Below are 18,615 nucleotides of genomic sequence, written 5' to 3'. Positions count from 1 at the left end.
CATGAGAAAGAAACGTGACAGTTTAACATGTTTATGATGCTATATTTCTCAATCTGGATTTCTTGATACTATCATTAATAATGCTATATCAGTATTTCTTTTTTCCTTGTAAATTTTTTTTAAAGTTATTTCAAGGTACTTATATGAACCTTAATTTTTCTTCAGTTTGTCCAGAATCAAGGCATCCTTAATATATCAATGTAAATTTCAAGAACCATATTGAGGCAAGTTACTTACTTGGTTAATTGCTGATTCTATCATATTAGATATGAGAGTAATCTACTTTTACTGTCATCAGAATCAGTATTGCCTATGTTTTCTTTCTCTATACTTTACCTATAAATATGTCTTCTTTTCTCTCTGAATTTGCAGGTATGTTGGAGATTCTGATGGCAACATCAAGGTTTTTAAGATTGAACAAGAAGTACGCCATGTTATACAAATGAAATACACTATACCTTTCTCAGCTTCTCATGGTAAGTCAGCTCACGGACAGCAATCAATGTGTGTACACAGCACCGCTTGAACTTCCCTCTTTCAGTGATATGAAGGATTCTGATGATGAAGGGTTTTCTAATGTAAGTTTTCTCTTGCTTTCGGCAATGCTAGCTAAGTGCATTTAGTAAAATTTGCTACTCAAGTATCCAAAACAATTTGTATAAATAATATATGATTCTTCATTCCTTTTAATGGCAACTGAACTCTGTGATGGTCATCATCTAGTAATGGTCTGAAACATTTTACTTTGTCTTCATAAAATCATATAGGAGGAGATGCTCTGTTTTTTATCCTATTATTATTTAAATGCTATTACTATTGGAATGTTGTGAATTTGAATTGTAGTGTCTTAATGGTTGGATCCCATGTCAGAGATGCAACCTTTTCGGTGTTGAAAGATGTAGCAAAGGTAATATTCACTCATTGTCTTTTAATCTCTTTAATTCCACAAAATTTATCCTTATATAAATAAAGATTGGATGCTCGAGTTTATTATGTGTTTTACATATATATTTTTAATTAAATAGACTACCATTGACTTTCTTGCCAAAAGAGTTAAATATATAAATCATATACGTGGTTTAAGGGGTGATTTTTCCCCGGAACAAACAAATGCCATATGACAACCTTTTTGTTGTCAGGATCTTAGGTTTTGCATAGTTTTCTTTGTAATTTAAACTTTCTATGAAATTAATTCCGTGGATGCGTATTTAATGTTAACCTACTGGGTTTTGGGTGAATAATTAGAAAAAGTTATAATGTAAGTTGAGAGTGGATGATTTGGGTTGTGATAATCGTATGTGTGAAATTAGGCACATCATGTTTATGCATGGAATAAAATGTATGTTTATGAACATAAGTTTTTGATGCTAACGAATTGTTAATTTAAGGCATCATATTTGTTAAACTTTGGGAAGTTTGTTGCATGCTAAGTAGTTTCAGATTGAGAACTATTGTGTCTGCTCCAATGAAAAATGGTACATTGTAAATGTAGTTTTGATGTTTATTGCATCTCCACTTTTAGGTTGGGATTTCTTTGCCTATTTCTAAGTGATTTTTAGGTTGGATGCTTAGCAAGGCCTTAGTGATAGGTTGCTTGTTGTTTGTCACATTTTTATTCTCCTGGTTTTGCAATTTTCAAGATAAATCCATGTGGCTGAACTTGAAATCTTCTGATACAAAACACATACTCTGTGTATGTCTTGAATGCTTTTATTTTATATATATGACATTGAAGATTTAATGGGTTCATTCTCATTTTCTGTATCGTTAGGTTTATTTATTTCACTTAAAGTTTAGAGTGTATGCAGAAATCCTGAGGTGAGGAGACATTACGAGCACACTCTAGCAATGTTCAAGGAAGAGAAGAAAGAACTAGAATCACCATTCCACAATGAGAAATTGTTGTCTTCCCAGTTAAAGCAAGAACTAGCATATGCAAAGGCTTAAATATTATAATAGTATGCCATTAAAATTTTATACAAATTGTTTTGGATACTTGAGTAGAAAATTTTACTAAATGCACTTAGCTAGCATTGCCAAAAGCAAGAGAAAACTTACATTAGAAAACCCTTCATCATCAGAATCCTTCATATCACTGAAAGAGGGAAGTTCAAGCGGTGCTGTGTACACACATTGATTGCTGTCCGTGAGCTGACTTACCATGAGAAGCTGAGAAAGGTATAGTGTATTTCATTTGTATAACATGACGTACTTCTTGTTCAATCTTAAAAACCTTGATGTTGCCATCAGAATCTCCAACATACCTGCAAATTCAGAGAGAAAAGAAGACATATTTATAGGTAAAGTATACCTCCAACGTACTTCTTGTTCAATCTTAAAAACCTTGATGTTTTAAGCCTTTGCATATGCTAGTTCTTGCTTTAACTGGGAAGACAACAATTTCTCATTGTGGAATGGTGATTCTAGTTCTTTCTTCTCTTCCTTGAACATTGCTAGAGTGTGCTCGTAATGTCTCCTCACCTCAGGATTTCTGCATACACTCTAAACTTTAAGTGAAATGGTCTGAAACTCTGTGATGGTCATCATCTAGTAATGGTCTGAAACATTTTACTTTGTCTTCATAAAATCATATAGGAGGAGATGCTCTGTTTTTTATCCTATTATTATTTAAATGCTATTACTATTGGAATGTTGTGAATTTGAATTGTAGTGTCTTAATGGTTGGATCCCATGTCAGAGATGCAACCTTTTCGGTGTTGAAAGATGTAGCAAAGGTAATATTCACTCATTGTCTTTTAATCTCTTTAATTCCACAAAATTTATCCTTATATAATAAAGATTGGATGCTCGAGTTTATTATGTGTTTTACATATATTTTTAATTAAATAGACTACCATTGACTTTCTTGCCAAAAGAGTTAAATATATAAATCATATACGTGGTTTAAGGGGTGATTTTTCCCCGGAACAAACAAATGCCATATGACAACCTTTTTGTTGTCAGGATCTTAGGTTTTGCATAGTTTTCTTTGTAATTTAAACTTTCTATGAAATTAATTCCGTGGATGCGTATTTAATGTTAACCTACTGGGTTTTGGGTGAATAATTAGAAAAAGTTATAATGTAAGTTGAGAGTGGATGATTTGGGTTGTGATAATCGTATGTGTGAAATTAGGCACATCATGTTTATGCATGGAATAAAATGTATGTTTATGAACATAAGTTTTTGATGCTAACGAATTGTTAATTTAAGGCATCATATTTGTTAAACTTTGGGAAGTTTGTTGCATGCTAAGTAGTTTCAGATTGAGAACTATTGTGTCTGCTCCAATGAAAAATGGTACATTGTAAATGTAGTTTTGATGTTTATTGCATCTCCACTTTTAGGTTGGGATTTCTTTGCCTATTTCTAAGTGATTTTTAGGTTGGATGCTTAGCAAGGCCTTAGTGATAGGTTGCTTGTTGTTTGTCACATTTTTATTCTCCTGGTTTTGCAATTTTCAAGATAAATCCATGTGGCTGAACTTGAAATCTTCTGATACAAAACACATACTCTGTGTATGTCTTGAATGCTTTTATTTTATATATATGACATTGAAGATTTAATGGGTTCATTCTCATTTTCTGTATCGTTAGGTTTATTTATTTCACTTAAAGTTTAGAGTGTATGCAGAAATCCTGAGGTGAGGAGACATTACGAGCACACTCTAGCAATGTTCAAGGAAGAGAAGAAAGAACTAGAATCACCATTCCACAATGAGAAATTGTTGTCTGCCCAGTTAAAGCAAGAACTAGCATATGCAAAGGCTTAAAACATCAAGGTTTTTAAGATTGAACAAGAAGTACGTTGGAGGTATACTTTACCTATAAATATGTCTTCTTTTCTCTCTGAATTTGCAGGTATGTTGGAGATTCTGATGGCAACATCAAGGTTTTTAAGATTGAACAAGAAGTACGTCATGTTATACAAATGAAATACACTATACCTTTCTCAGCTTCTCATGGTAAGTCAGCTCACGGACAGCAATCAATGTGTGTACACAGCACCGCTTGAACTTCCCTCTTTCAGTGATATGAAGGATTCTGATGATGAAGGGTTTTCTAATGTAAGTTTTCTCTTGCTTTTGGCAATGCTAGCTAAGTGCATTTAGTAAAATTTTCTACTCAAGTATCCAAAACAATTTGTATAAATAATATATGAATCTTCATTCCTTTTAATGGCAACTGAACTCTGTGATGGTCTGAAACATTTTACTTTGTCTTTATAAAATCATATAGGAGGAGATGCTCAGTTTTTTATCCTATTATTATTTAAATGCTATTACTATTGGAATGTTGTGAATTTGAATTGTAGGGTCTTAAAGGTTGGATCCCATGTCAGAGTTGCCTTTTAATGGCAACTGAACTCTGTGATGGTCATCATCTAGTAATGGTCTGAAACATTTTACTTTGTCTTCATAAAATCATATAGGAGGAGATGCTCTGTTTTTTATCCTATTATTATTTAAATGCTATTACTATTGGAATGTTGTGAATTTGAATTGTAGTGTCTTAATGGTTGGATCCCATGTCAGAGATGCAACCTTTTCGGTGTTGAAAGATGTAGCAAAGGTAATATTCACTCATTGTCTTTTAATCTCTTTAATTCCACAAAATTTATCCTTATATAATAAAGATTGGATGCTCGAGTTTATTATGTGTTTTACATATATATTTTAATTAATAGACTACCATTGACTTTCTTGCCAAAAGAGTTAAATATATAAATCATATACGTGGTTTAAGGGGTGATTTTTCCCCGGAACAAACAAATGCCATATGACAACCTTTTTGTTGTCAGGATCTTAGGTTTTGCATAGTTTTCTTTGTAATTTAAACTTTCTATGAAATTAATTCCGTGGATGCGTATTTAATGTTAACCTACTGGGTTTTGGGTGAATAATTGAAAAAGTTATAATGTAAGTTGAGAGTGGATGATTTGGGTTGTGATAATCGTATGTGTGAAATTAGGCACATCATGTTTTGCATGGAATAAAATGTATGTTTATGAACATAAGTTTTTGATGCTAACGAATTGTTAATTTAAGGCATCATATTTGTTAAACTTTGGGAAGTTTGTTGCATGCTAAGTAGTTTCAGATGAGAACTATTGTGTCTGCTCCAATGAAAAATGGTACATTGTAAATGTAGTTTGATGTTTATTGCATCTCCACTTTTAGGTTGGGATTTCTTTGCCTATTTCTAAGTGATTTTTAGGTTGGATGCTTAGCAAGGCCTTAGTGATAGGTTGCTTGTTGTTTGTCACATTTTATTCTCCTGGTTTTGCAATTTTCAAGATAAATCCATGTGGCTGAACTTGAAATCTTCTGATACAAAACACATACTCTGTGTATGTCTTGAATGCTTTTATTTTATATATATGACATTGAAGATTTAATGGGTTCATTCTCATTTTCTGTATCGTTAGGTTTATTTATTTCACTTAAAGTTTAGAGTGTATGCAGAAATCCTGAGGTGAGGAGACATTACGAGCACACTCTAGCAATGTTCAAGGAAGAGAAGAAAGAACTAGAATCACCATTCCACAATGAGAAATTGTTGTCTTCCCAGTTAAAGCAAGAACTAGCATATGCAAAGGCTTAAAACAAAAACCTGTACGAGGTATAGTTTAATTAATTTATTTTAAAATTAAATTATTTATAAATTATAAATTATAAAATATCATAAGATTATATTAATTGAAATTATGTTAATATATTCTTAAATGAAATTTTTCTAATATTATTTAAAATATTTTTATATAATTTATTCATAAGATTATATTAATTGAAATTTTGTTAATATATTCTTAAATTAAATTTTTCTAATATTATTTAAAATATTTTTATATAATTTAATCATAAATTTAATTAATTTATATAATTTATGAATATATTAAGGATTAGGATCCATTTACACTGCGCAAAACTCTTTTAGTTTTACACTTTTTAGTGCCATTGGATTTAGAGAAATCAAAGGTTGAGACTAACTCGTTTTTTAGTGAATATCTGTTCATTTTCCACGGTTAATCTCATTCTTTAATTTCTTTCATCTAATGGTCCTAAAATGGTGTAAAACTAAAAGATTTTTACATAGTGTAATTAGATCTTGCACCATATAATAATATTATTTAAATTATAAATTTAAAATTATATTAATAAATTCTTAAATTAAATTAAATTTAAATTATTATAATATTAATTAAAACACACTCTAGAAATCCAAAGGTGAGGAGACTGGCGAGCACACTCTAGCAATGCTCAAGGCAGAGAAAGAAGAACTAGAATCACCCCTCCACAATGAGAAATTGTTGTATGTCCAATTAAAGCAAAAACTAGCATATGTAGCATAGGCTTAAAGCAGACATGCACAAGGTATAGCTTTTTTAGATGTATTATGATGGGCCACATAGTTCTTCGACCGTTTTAATTGTATAAGTTTGGAAAAGTAGCTTAGAAAATTTACTTACTAAATTCCTTTTGCATCTTAGTAGCTCCAATCCGTACGCGATCAACTTGTCTTGAGCAGTGAAGATGTTTCAAAATAGAGATATACTTGAAACAAGAGGACAATGGTACGTTACTTATAATGTTTTGATTTGTTTCCCTTACTGATTGGTTTTCAAACTCTGATTTATTAATTTATTCTTAAATTAAATTATATAATTCAAACTCGGATTATTAATGTTTGATTTGGATAATGATTATCATTGTTTGATTCAGATTATGATGTGAATTGTGACTTTATAGATTTTAAAGACATGATGTGTTAGATGATGTGAATTATGATGTGATTTGTATAATGTTTGATTCAATGTCTCTCTGTAGGGTGCAATATTTTTTTGTTAGTTATTTGATTGATAAACATTTTCTTTGTTTATTTTGAGCATAATTGTTTTGAGATTATTGATTGTATGGTATTTTGTTTGGAAAATGTCTTGTGAAATGTTGATATATCGAACTTAGAAATTAGGCAATGCATTTGGATTATTTATATATGTTATATTCTTACATTCAGATAAAATTAGAATTCTGATGATATATGTTGTCAAGTTATATAAGGATGTCACTTTGGATTCAGTGGCCTCAGCCTTTGTGGCAGACCCAACTTCGGATGATTTGTAAGGTGTACCGGTGCATGATTATTTGCATAATATTCGAACAATGATTATTATTGCTTGTTTTAGATTATTATTATTATTATTTGTTGTTTGAAAAATGTTATGTGAAATATGTTGATATATCAGATTTAGAATTTATGCGATGCATTTAGATTATTTGTATATGTAATATTTTACATTCGGATTAGATCAAAATTCGAATGAAATATTTTATCATGTTATATTGGGTTTGGATTGATAGGGGAAGTTTAGTGTATTCACTTGATGTGTTGAATGTCACTTCGAATTAAGTAGCCTTTGTCTTTGTGGCGGACCCTACTTCGGATGGTGTATTGTAGTTAGTGGTTCTATGGAACATACGTTTCGGACGGTGTGTAAGGCGTATGGGTGCATTATCATTTACATAATATTCAGACTGTGATTATCATTGTTTGATTCGATCTATGATGTGAATTATGACTTTATGCACTTTAAAGCCACCGTGTGAATCTTTTTGTCAAGGTGTGTCACTATAGGATGTTATACTTTGTTTGTGAGGTTTCTGATTGACTTACATTTTCACTATTTATTACGATAATGATTGTTTTGCGATTATTTGTTGTTTGGTATTTTGTTCGAAAAATGCTACGTGAAATAATTGATATATCAGACTTAGAATTTATGTGATGTATTCGGATTATTTGTATAGGTAATATGCTTACACTCAGATGAAATTTGTTATAATTTTTTATTGGGTTGATATTGATAAGGGAAGTTTCATGTATTTATTCGATGGGGTGAAATTCACTTCGAATTCAGGGGTTTATGCTTTTGTAGTGAATCGTACTTCGAATGGTCTATTGGAGTTAGAGTGGTTCCGAAAACTTACTTTTCGAACGATGTGTAAGTCGTATGAGTGCATGATCATTTGCATAATATTAGGACTGATTAATGTTTGACTTGGATTATAATTTTTATTGGTTGATATGGACTATGATATGAATTGTGATTTTATGCTTTTTAAAGATATTGTGCAAATCGTTGGTCGTTGTTATAATATTTTTTTCACAGTGTATCTCTCTAGGGTGTTGTATTTTGTTTCTGAGTTATGTAATTGACCGACATTTTTTTTGTTTATTATGAGCATGATTGTTTTTTTTTGTTTGGAAAATGTTGTGTGAAATATTTTTATATTTCAGACATAGAATTTATGCGGTGCATTTGTATTATTTGTATATGTAATATTCTTCCATTTAGATGAAATATGTTATCAATTTATATTGGGTTGGGATTGATACGAAGTTTTAGTGTATTCACTCCATAGGGTGAATGTAACTTTAGATTCTGGGGCATATGCCTTTTTGGTGGACCACACTTCGGATGGTGTGTTATAATTAGAGTGGTTCTCGGACTTTACTCTTTGAACAATAAGTTGTATGTGTGTATGATCGTTTGCATAGTATTCAGACTCTGATTATTAATGTTTATTTTGGAATATGTTTTTTTATTGTTGTTTAGGGCTATGATGTGAATTGCGATTTTACACTTCAAAGATTGGGAATTGTTGGTCGCTGCTAGAATATTTTGTCAAGGTGTGTATTTATAGGGTGTTATATTTTGTTTGTGAGTTATCTGATTAATTAATTTTTTTTATTTATTACGGACTTGGAATTTATGCGATGCATTTGAATTATTTTTATATTTAATTTTTTTACATTTGGATCAGATTAGTGTTCGAGTGAAATATCTTATCATGTTATATTGAGTCTTGATTGATAGTTCAATGTATTCACTCGACATAGTGAATATCACTTCAAATTCAATGGCCTTTTCCTTTGTGTCAAGCCCTTACTTTGAATGGTCTGTAAGGTGTATGGGTCTATGAGTATTTGCATAATATTTTGAATATGATTATCGTTGTTTGATTTTGTCAAGGTGTGTTCCTATATGGTGTTATATTTGGTTTGTGAGTTTTTTTTTGATTGGGTGTCATTTTCTTTGTTTATTTCGAGATTTATTGTTTTGCGATTTTTAGTTGTCTGGTATTCTGCTTGAAAAACGTTATGTAAATATGTAGATATATTGCACTTAGAATTTATGCGATGCATTCGAATTATTTGTATATATAATAATATTCTTACATTTGTATCTGATAAGAATTTGAATGAAATGTATTATCATGTTATATAAGGTTTGGATTGATAAGAGAAGTTCAGTGAATTCATATGACGGGGTAAATGTCACTTAGAATTTCGAAATTAATGGTATATGTTTTTGTGATGGACCCCATGGGATTTCCAAAATGTCTGATAGTAAATCAATTTTTTGGTCCCATCCCCCTACGGGATTTCTAAAGCTGAACGTGGATGCTGCTATTAATGTTGATTGGAAGGCTTGTGATTTAGGCGGGATTTTAAGAGATGAGTGTTGCACAGTGTTAGGATCTTTTCAAGAAGCTGCTGGTCTGGGTCCTTCTTTAATGGAATTTAAGGCCATTAAACATGGTTTAATTTTCTTTGAATCTTCTAGCTGGTGCTCTAAGAGACGGTTGATTATTGAGAGTGATAGTAAGTTGTCTGTGGAGTGGATTAAGAAATTGCAGATAAGATAAGGAACTTGGAGGGCGTTATTCGTTGGATAGCTAGGCTAGCAAACTTAGAGGCAGACATTTTGGCAAAGTCTAAAATTGGCTACGATAGGGAGTTTTGGTTTGGTTTTGCTTTTTTCTTGTTTTTTGGTATTATCTATTGTACGGAGGGTAAGTTTGGTTTTAGCAAAATCCCAAATACATTGTGATGAATGTAGATGCGGCCATGTTTCTTGATTTTTTAGTTTTTTTTTAAATTTGATTTATTTTCTGATTATATATTTGGGATTTTGTTTTTTACCTAAATCTAATAAACTGTTGACATTTTGGGTTTTCTTTTCTGATTACATGTTAGTGTTGTTTTATTTGTAAAGGTTTGTCGGTTCTACATGTGACCAATTCATTTTCATGTATGCCTGGTTTGGTTTCTCTTTTTATGTTTTTCTATGTCTTTGCTTTCTAAGAAAAATTATTAGAAATAAAATTTAGGACATTGTTATTTTATATTATTTGTTTGTAAAAGTAGTTTCTATATATATGTCTACTTTTACAAACAAATATGTCTTCTTGCTCTATACTTTACCTATAAATATGTCTTATTTTCTCTCTTTCATATGGGAATTAATTTTTTATGGAAATTGTAAAGTAGGTTTGGGACTCGGAAAAGAGGCTCTTGTCTCATGTATATGTCTTTAAAGAAGAAATTACTTCTTTTGCAGTTATGCAAACTAGTCCCGACATGCAAGTCTAGCTTCGGTTCTTTGCTCTACTGTAGGTTATTTCAACTTTCAAGAGAGCACATGCGACAATTGAATTTTTCATATCGAATTAATTTCTAAATTTGCAGGTATGTTGATGATTCTGATGGCAACATCAAGAGTTTTAAGATTTAACCAGAAATACGTCATGTTATACAAATGAAATACACTATACCTTTCTCAGCTTCTCATGGTAAGTAGACGTACATATTAGCTTAAGATTTGAAGTGTGTTAAGCATTATCGTGCATCGTAATCTTTTAACAAATAAACTTGACAAGGCTCAAGCCTTACACCTTTGGGACGTTCTTGTTTACTCTCTAGTCTAGGCTTGATGACAGTGACATCATTATGCTCTCCTTGCCTACAAAATCCTCTTAAATGAATAAAGGATGCTACATGATTCATTTGGAGTTTCTAATGGCTCCTTTGAAACCTACAATGCCAAACCTCAGAGTTGACCGTTTATTTGAAAAACAGAAAGCTCTATGACCTTAATACTATCCCTGATTACAGGGTATATTGTTCATGTGTTAGTTCTGTTGCTGTCATTCTGAGAATTCTTGAAGTTTACTTTGTGGTACCATGTCTTACTTTATTGATATATCAAAGTGGATTGACCATCTTGTTTAGGATATCCAATTGAAGTTTTAGCTGATAGGGCTGTTATATCCATACTTCCTCAGCCAACAACTGAAAGTAAAAGGTACTCTTACTTTCTCATTCTGTTAATTTTTGTTTATAATTTAAGTTCCAAGGAGATGCCGTTTTTCAAGTACCCTTGACTCTTACTTGTAATATTTAGAGATGGTTTTATGATTTTGTGGGAAATTTTAGAAAACAATGCAACTCGACGGTTTAAACACTGAAAAATGCTTTGTAACACATAATGGAAGAAAAATAGCTGCTCAAAGTTTGAGAAGATCGTTCCGTATGCTTTAGTAATCCCAAGTGGCAGGTTTGAGTTATCTAATTAAGCCTTCATCATTTGTCTTTTGATCTGATGTTAATAGTTAATGAGCTTTTTTATCCATCTTTGCACTGGCAGTAGTAGGTTCTTTTATCTAATGAAGTCCGACAAATGAAAATATGATTAAACAGAAGTCCTCATTTCCCACTCCACTCCCTTGGCTCATGAAAGTGGTGCAAAACAGGTTAGAAAAGGATCAATTAAATGTGCTTGGGCAGTAAAGTTGACTACAAGTTTGAAAAGTGAAAAAGCCTCAAATTGTAAGAAAAGATGAAAGTTTCTTTTAGCGGTGACACAAAAACTGTGTTGGCTGAAGATCAACAGCAGCAAGGAAATAATAATATGGCTCTAGAAAGACTAAATGAAAAGGTTAATGGGAATCCCACTGTTGGAATTTCATATGGTCATGGTTCAACAGTAAATAGGTTGCCTTTAGCAAATGAAGCGACCTTGTGTAAATATGAGACCATTACAAATAAAACACAATGTTTTTAGTCTTTCAATAGAAGACTTTGAGGTTTAGTATTTCATGTCAAGTCTATGATATGACTAAAATTGCCCATCTTTTCAATCAAATTGATGAAGTTTATTTGCTATATAAAATTGCAGGCTACAGGAGAGATGGTTAATTACTATGAAGGCAGACCTGTACCTCAAGATTACAATGGTGGCTCTAAGGTCATACATTCGCACAAGAACTGCACTGAATGGTAAAAGTGTTCATAACCGAATATGCTCTTTCGGTACAGTTTCGATAATTTTAATATATAATAATGTTATTTTTTTTTTCAGGGCTCCTAATGTTTATTTTGAAAATGAACTCCAGAAGTCGAAAAATAAAATGCTCCTGTTGCGGACTCAAAAGTGCAGTGTTTGGTTGTTTCGAAAAGAGTTGTCATAAGAGTTTCCATGTTCCCTGTGCAAAATTAGTCTCACAATGCCGGTGGGATACTGTAAGCGATACAGATTGGGCAGTTTTCTGGACTTCATATGATTTTTTGGGAAGTTAAAGACTATGTTCCTTGTTAACGAGTATATATATTTATTTTGGATCACAATAGGATAACTTTGAAATGTTGTGCCCTCTCCATGCTTCTTCTAAGTTACCTAATGAAGAGTCAGAATCTCAAGGAAGTAGAAAAACAAGTGTTTTAAGAGGGTATGTTGAAGTTTCATCCAGTTTATTCTAGTTTCTTTACAAACTTCACCTTTTCATGCTCATGGAAATTTCATTAAGTTATTGCTTCATTTGTAGACATTTTTCCAGTTCACAACAAGGAATATCCTACAAGAGAAGAAGTCAATAGGCAGAAGAAAATGAATCTTTGTGAATCGAGCGACAAATTGGTTCTCTGTTTCTCAGCTCTATAGTTGAAGAAAATGTAAGTGTCACAATTTATTGTCCTTATGCATTTTTGCTTTTTCATTCACATTAGGAAAATCCTCGACATTTACTATAATATTATTTATTTAAATTAAAATATCATAAATTAAATTAATTAATTTATAAATATAATAAGGATTAGGATCCACTTATATTGTGTAAAACACTTTTAGGTTTGCATCTTTTTAGTCTCATTGGATTGAGAGAAATCAAAGGATGATATTAATTTGTTTTTTAGTGAATATCTGTTCATTTTCCATGGTTAATCTTAGTCTTTAATTTCTTTCATCCAATGATCCTAAAATGATGTAAAATTAAAGAGTTTTACACACTATAATTGGATTTTGCCCCCATATAATAATATTAATATTTAAATTATAATATTAATATATTTCTTAAATTAAATTGATTTAAATTATTATAATATTATTTAAATATTTTTATATAATTTATTCTTAAATTAAATTAATTAATTTATATAATTTTTAAATATAATAAGGATTAGGATCCATTTATACTATGTAAAACTCTTTTAGTTTTACACATTTTTAGAGCCATTGGATTGAGATAAATCAAAGATTGAGATTAATTCGTTTTTTTAGTGAATATCTTTTCATTTTCCACAATTAATTTCACTCTTTAATTTCTCCCATCTACTGGTCTTAAAATGGTATAAACTAAAAGAGTTTTACTCAGTATAATTAGATCCTGCCCTATATAATAATATTAATATTTAAATTATAGATTTAAATTATATTAATATGTTCTTAACATAAATAATTTAAATTATTCTAATATTATTTAAATATTTTTAAATTAAATTAATTTATTCTTAAATTATATTGTTTATATAGTTTATAAATATAATAAATATTATAAATATCATAAGAATTTAGGTATAATTACCCTTTTATCCTAAGCCAACGGTTGAAATCCCATCTATAAAAATAAAAACTGAGCACTACTTATCACCCATTTAAGAAACTTGCCCATTGATTATATCAATCAATTCTTTAGATTCTCAGGTTAGTTTCTTTTACCCAATTCTTGTATCTGTTACATTTTTCTTTTAATTTATACTTTTGTTAGATTATATTTTGTGATGAATTTTTTCTGGGTTTTTTAAAAATTTGATTTATATTCTGATTACAGATTAGGGATTTTGTTTTTTTTACCTAAATCTAATAAATTGTTGACATTTGAGTTTTCATTTCTGATTACATGTTAGTGTTGTTTTGAACCTGTTATTTCATTTGCAAAGGTTTCTCAGTTCTGCATGTGACCAATTCCCTTTCATTTATGTCTGGTTTGGTTTCTCTTTTGTTGTGTTTCTCTGTGTTTGCTTAGTAAGAAAAAATATGAAAAATAAAATTTAGGACATTGTATTATTTGTTTGTAAAAATAGTTTCTATGTACTTCCATTTTCATTGTTTTCGCATGTTGATGCCTTTGGTCTAGTGATTCAATTTTCTTTCTTAAGTTAACTCTGCCATTTTTTATTCAAATTATTTTTTTAATGTGACAATCGATGAGTTATTTTTTTATTGCATGAATATGTTTTATAATAGGCTTTCAATTCAGGTTTATTCTTCATAATTTCTCATATTTTGTTCCTTTTAATTTTGGTTTTTTCTTGACTTAAAAATCTTTGAAACGTTTCAAATATGGATGATATTTTACTTTTATACAAGGGTTTGTTTACCTGATATTGATACAGCTTCAAGGGTTTACTATGAAACAAATGGTGTATCCATGGAAGACATGTGAAACTATCTGGTGTTCTCATGGACTAACCAAGGGTTCACTGGTTTACCTTAATTGTCCTGTCCAATTTATGTTTAAATCTACAAAGGTAACTATCCTTGAATCCAGGAACAACACAGGTTTAGCCTTAAAAAATTCTCTTTCTTTTTTGTTTGAAACTTGAAATAAATAAGCAAATGAAGTAGTGTCAATTTTTATGAATATGGATAATTTGTTTACAGATGGAGATGCTATTTTGCTCAACAGTAGTTGATATTTCTTTCTTACTTGAGCCAATGGTTCTAACTAGAAAGATCTTTAAGGCATGGAATTCTTGTTCTCAAGTAAGCAACAATACCCTTTTTTTATTATTTGATTGACTTCTTTCTTGCACCCCTACCCTTCTGCATTGCCAGGGGTAGGGCTGCATGAAATAATATATCTGACATTGAAGATTTAATGTAGAAATCCAAAGGTGAGGAGACTGGCGAGCACACTCTAGAAATGCTTAAGGCAGAGAAAGAAGGACTAGAATCACCACTTCACAATGAGAAATGGTTGTCTATCCAGCTAAAGCAAGAACTAGCATATGCAGAGGCTTAACGCAGACATGTACAAGGTATAATTTTATTAATTTATTCTTAAATTAATTTATTTGTATAATTTATAAATATAATAATAATATTTAACTATAGATTATAAAATATTATAAGAATATACTAATTTAAATTATATCAAGGGTTTGGTGATCAATTTTATTCACTCCTTTTGACCATCACTGTTGAAAGTAAAATCATTCATGGTTAAGTTTATAACTCCTATTGTGAAGGTATTATTGGCTAGAATTTACATGTTCAATATTTTGCAGCAAGCTTTCTTGTTGTTTATGCTCTCTTTTTTTCGCATAGGCTTCTCACATGGTCAACAATATGAAGGAAGAGATACCATATTATTCCATGCCGGAGTACCATTCTCGGAAGGAAAGCTTGGGTGGTAATACAAAGGGCTAGATCATTAAGTACCGTTTTTTATTTCTATCCCTTTATTTATTTATTTATTCTGCATATATGAAATGAATATGCTTTTGCTTCATATATTAGACAAAAGAAATGAAAAACAAGATGCTTTGTTTCTATCCTATCATGATCCTTGATATGTGTAATATTTAGAGAAAATATATAAAGACTATGAGGTTAGAAATGCATGTGTTTACACATATTTCATCTATCTTGATTTTTTCTTTTCTCAATCTTGTACATATATGTGCCTATGAAAGCATGCAAGCTGGTATGTACCGACTTAAACATTTAGGAATCACTCAACTAACAACTCTAACCAGTGCTATGAGTTAACTCTTGCTACTGCATCAAACATTGAATTGGAGCTGCAGATAACTCCATGGAATCTAAGTGGCAATTTTGTTGCATGTACAAGCCATCATCAAACATTGAATTGGAGTTGCATCAAACATTTAAGGTATGTTTTTGTTACCTCTGTTGAACAGATTAATATGGACTTGATGCAACTAAAGGCAGGTCATATCTGATTAATTATCACATGAGAAAGAAACGTGACAGTTTAACATGTTTATGATGCTATATTTCTCAATCTGGATTTCTTGATACTATCATTAATAATGCTATATCAGTATTTCTTTTTTCCTTGTAAATTTTTTTTAAAGTTATTTCAAGGTACTTATATGAACCTTAATTTTTCTTCAGTTTGTCCAGAATCAAGGCATCCTTAATATATCAATGTAAATTTCAAGAACCATATTGAGGCAAGTTACTTACTTGGTTAATTGCTGATTCTATCATATTAGATATGAGAGTAATCTACTTTTACTGTCATCAGAATCAGTATTGCCTATGTTTTCTTTCTCTATACTTTACCTATAAATATGTCTTCTTTTCTCTCTGAATTTGCAGGTATGTTGGAGATTCTGATGGCAACATCAAGGTTTTTAAGATTGAACAAGAAGTACGCCATGTTATACAAATGAAATACACTATACCTTTCTCAGCTTCTCATGGTAAGTCAGCTCACGGACAGCAATCAATGTGTGTACACAGCACCGCTTGAACTTCCCTCTTTCAGTGATATGAAGGATTCTGATGATGAAGGGTTTTCTAATGTAAGTTTTCTCTTGCTTTCGGCAATGCTAGCTAAGTGCATTTAGTAAAATTTGCTACTCAAGTATCCAAAACAATTTGTATAAATAATATATGAATCTTCCTTCCTTTTAATGGCAACTGAACTCTGTGATGGTCATCATCTAGTAATGGTCTGAAACATTTTACTTTGTCTTCATAAAATCATATAGGAGGAGATGCTCTGTTTTTTATCCTATTATTATTTAAATGCTATTACTATTGGAATGTTGTGAATTTGAATTGTAGTGTCTTAATGGTTGGATCCCATGTCAGAGATGCAACCTTTTCGGTGTTGAAAGATGTAGCAAAGGTAATATTCACTCATTGTCTTTTAATCTCTTTAATTCCACAAAATTTATCCTTATATAAATAAAGATTGGATGCTCGAGTTTATTATGTGTTTTACATATATTTTTAATTAAATAGACTACCATTGACTTTCTTGCCAAAAGAGTTAAATATATAAATCATATACGTGGTTTAAGGGGTGATTTTTCCCCGGAACAAACAAATGCCATATGACAACCTTTTTGTTGTCAGGATCTTAGGTTTTGCATAGTTTTCTTTGTAATTTAAACTTTCTATGAAATTAATTCCGTGGATGCGTATTTAATGTTAACCTACTGGGTTTTGGGTGAATAATTAGAAAAAGTTATAATGTAAGTTGAGAGTGGATGATTTGGGTTGTGATAATCGTATGTGTGAAATTAGGCACATCATGTTTATGCATGGAATAAAATGTATGTTTATGAACATAAGTTTTTGATGCTAACGAATTGTTAATTTAAGGCATCATATTTGTTAAACTTTGGGAAGTTTGTTGCATGCTAAGTAGTTTCAGATTGAGAACTATTGTGTCTGCTCCAATGAAAAATGGTACATTGTAAATGTAGTTTTGATGTTTATTGCATCTCCACTTTTAGGTTGGGATTTCTTTGCCTATTTCTAAGTGATTTTTAGGTTGGATGCTTAGCAAGGCCTTAGTGATAGGTTGCTTGTTGTTTGTCACATTTTTATTCTCCTGGTTTTGCAATTTTCAAGATAAATCCATGTGGCTGAACTTGAAATCTTCTGATAAAACACATACTCTGTGTATGTCTTGAATGCTTTTATTTTATATATATGACATTGAAGATTTAATGGGTTCATTCTCATTTTCTGTATCGTTAGGTTTATTTATTTCACTTAAAGTTTAGAGTGTATGCAGAAATCCTGAGGTGAGGAGACATTACGAGCACACTCTAGCAATGTTCAAGGAAGAGAAGAAAGAACTAGAATCACCATTCCACAATGAGAAATTGTTGTCTGCCCAGTTAAAGCAAGAACTAGCATATGCAAAGGCTTAAAACAAAAACCTGTACGAGGTATAATTTTATTAATTTATTTTAAAATTAAATTATTTATAAATTATAAATTATAAAATATCATAAGATTATATTAATTGAAATTATGTTAATATATTCTTAAATGAAAATTTTCTAATATTATTTAAAATATTTTTATATAATTTATTCATAAGATTATATTAATTGAAATTATGTTAATATATTCTTAAATTAAATTTTTCTAATATTATTTAAAATATTTTTATATAATTTATTCATAAATTAATTAATTTATATAATTTATGAATATATTAAGGATTAGAATCCATTTACACTACGCAAAACTCTTTTAGTTTTACACTTTTTAGTGCCATTGGATTTAGAGAAATCAAAGGTTGAGACTAACTCGTTTTTTAGTGAATATCTGTTCATTTTCACGGTTAATCTCATTCTTTAATTTCTTTCATCCAATGGTCCTAAAATGGTGTAAAACTAAAAGATTTTTACATAGTGTAATTAGATTTTGCCCCATATAATAATATTATTTAAATTATAAATTTAAAATTATATTAATAAATTCTTAAATTAAATTAAATTT

The 18,615-nt window shown here is 30.4% G+C and overlaps 3 long non-coding RNA genes across 3 annotated transcripts; all 3 read left to right on the top strand.

Moving 5' to 3' along the window:
* The first annotated feature begins 527 nt into the window (after positions 1-527).
* LOC120208844 lies at positions 528-1,848 on the top strand. The gene is made up of 3 exons (XR_005524350.1): positions 528-578; positions 844-907; positions 1,809-1,848. It is a non-coding gene; the product is annotated as an uncharacterized LOC120208844 (long non-coding RNA).
* Positions 1,849-4,015: 2,167 nt separating this feature from the next.
* LOC120208845 lies at positions 4,016-5,504 on the top strand. Its single transcript, XR_005524351.1, has 3 exons — positions 4,016-4,066; positions 4,508-4,571; positions 5,465-5,504. It is a non-coding gene; the product is annotated as an uncharacterized LOC120208845 (long non-coding RNA).
* An 11,118-nt stretch (positions 5,505-16,622) lies between these two features.
* On the top strand, positions 16,623-17,939 carry LOC120208843. The gene is made up of 3 exons (XR_005524349.1): positions 16,623-16,673; positions 16,939-17,002; positions 17,900-17,939. It is a non-coding gene; the product is annotated as an uncharacterized LOC120208843 (long non-coding RNA).
* The last annotated feature ends 676 nt before the right edge of the window (positions 17,940-18,615 follow it).

This window comes from Hibiscus syriacus, unplaced genomic scaffold (genome assembly GCF_006381635.1).
Source record: "Hibiscus syriacus cultivar Baekdansim isolate YM2019G1 unplaced genomic scaffold, ASM638163v2 tig00017725_pilon, whole genome shotgun sequence".
NCBI lineage: Eukaryota > Viridiplantae > Streptophyta > Magnoliopsida > Malvales > Malvaceae > Hibiscus > Hibiscus syriacus.
The sequence above is the reverse complement of the archived record's forward strand: the minus strand, read 5'-3'. Positions and strand labels throughout refer to the sequence as shown.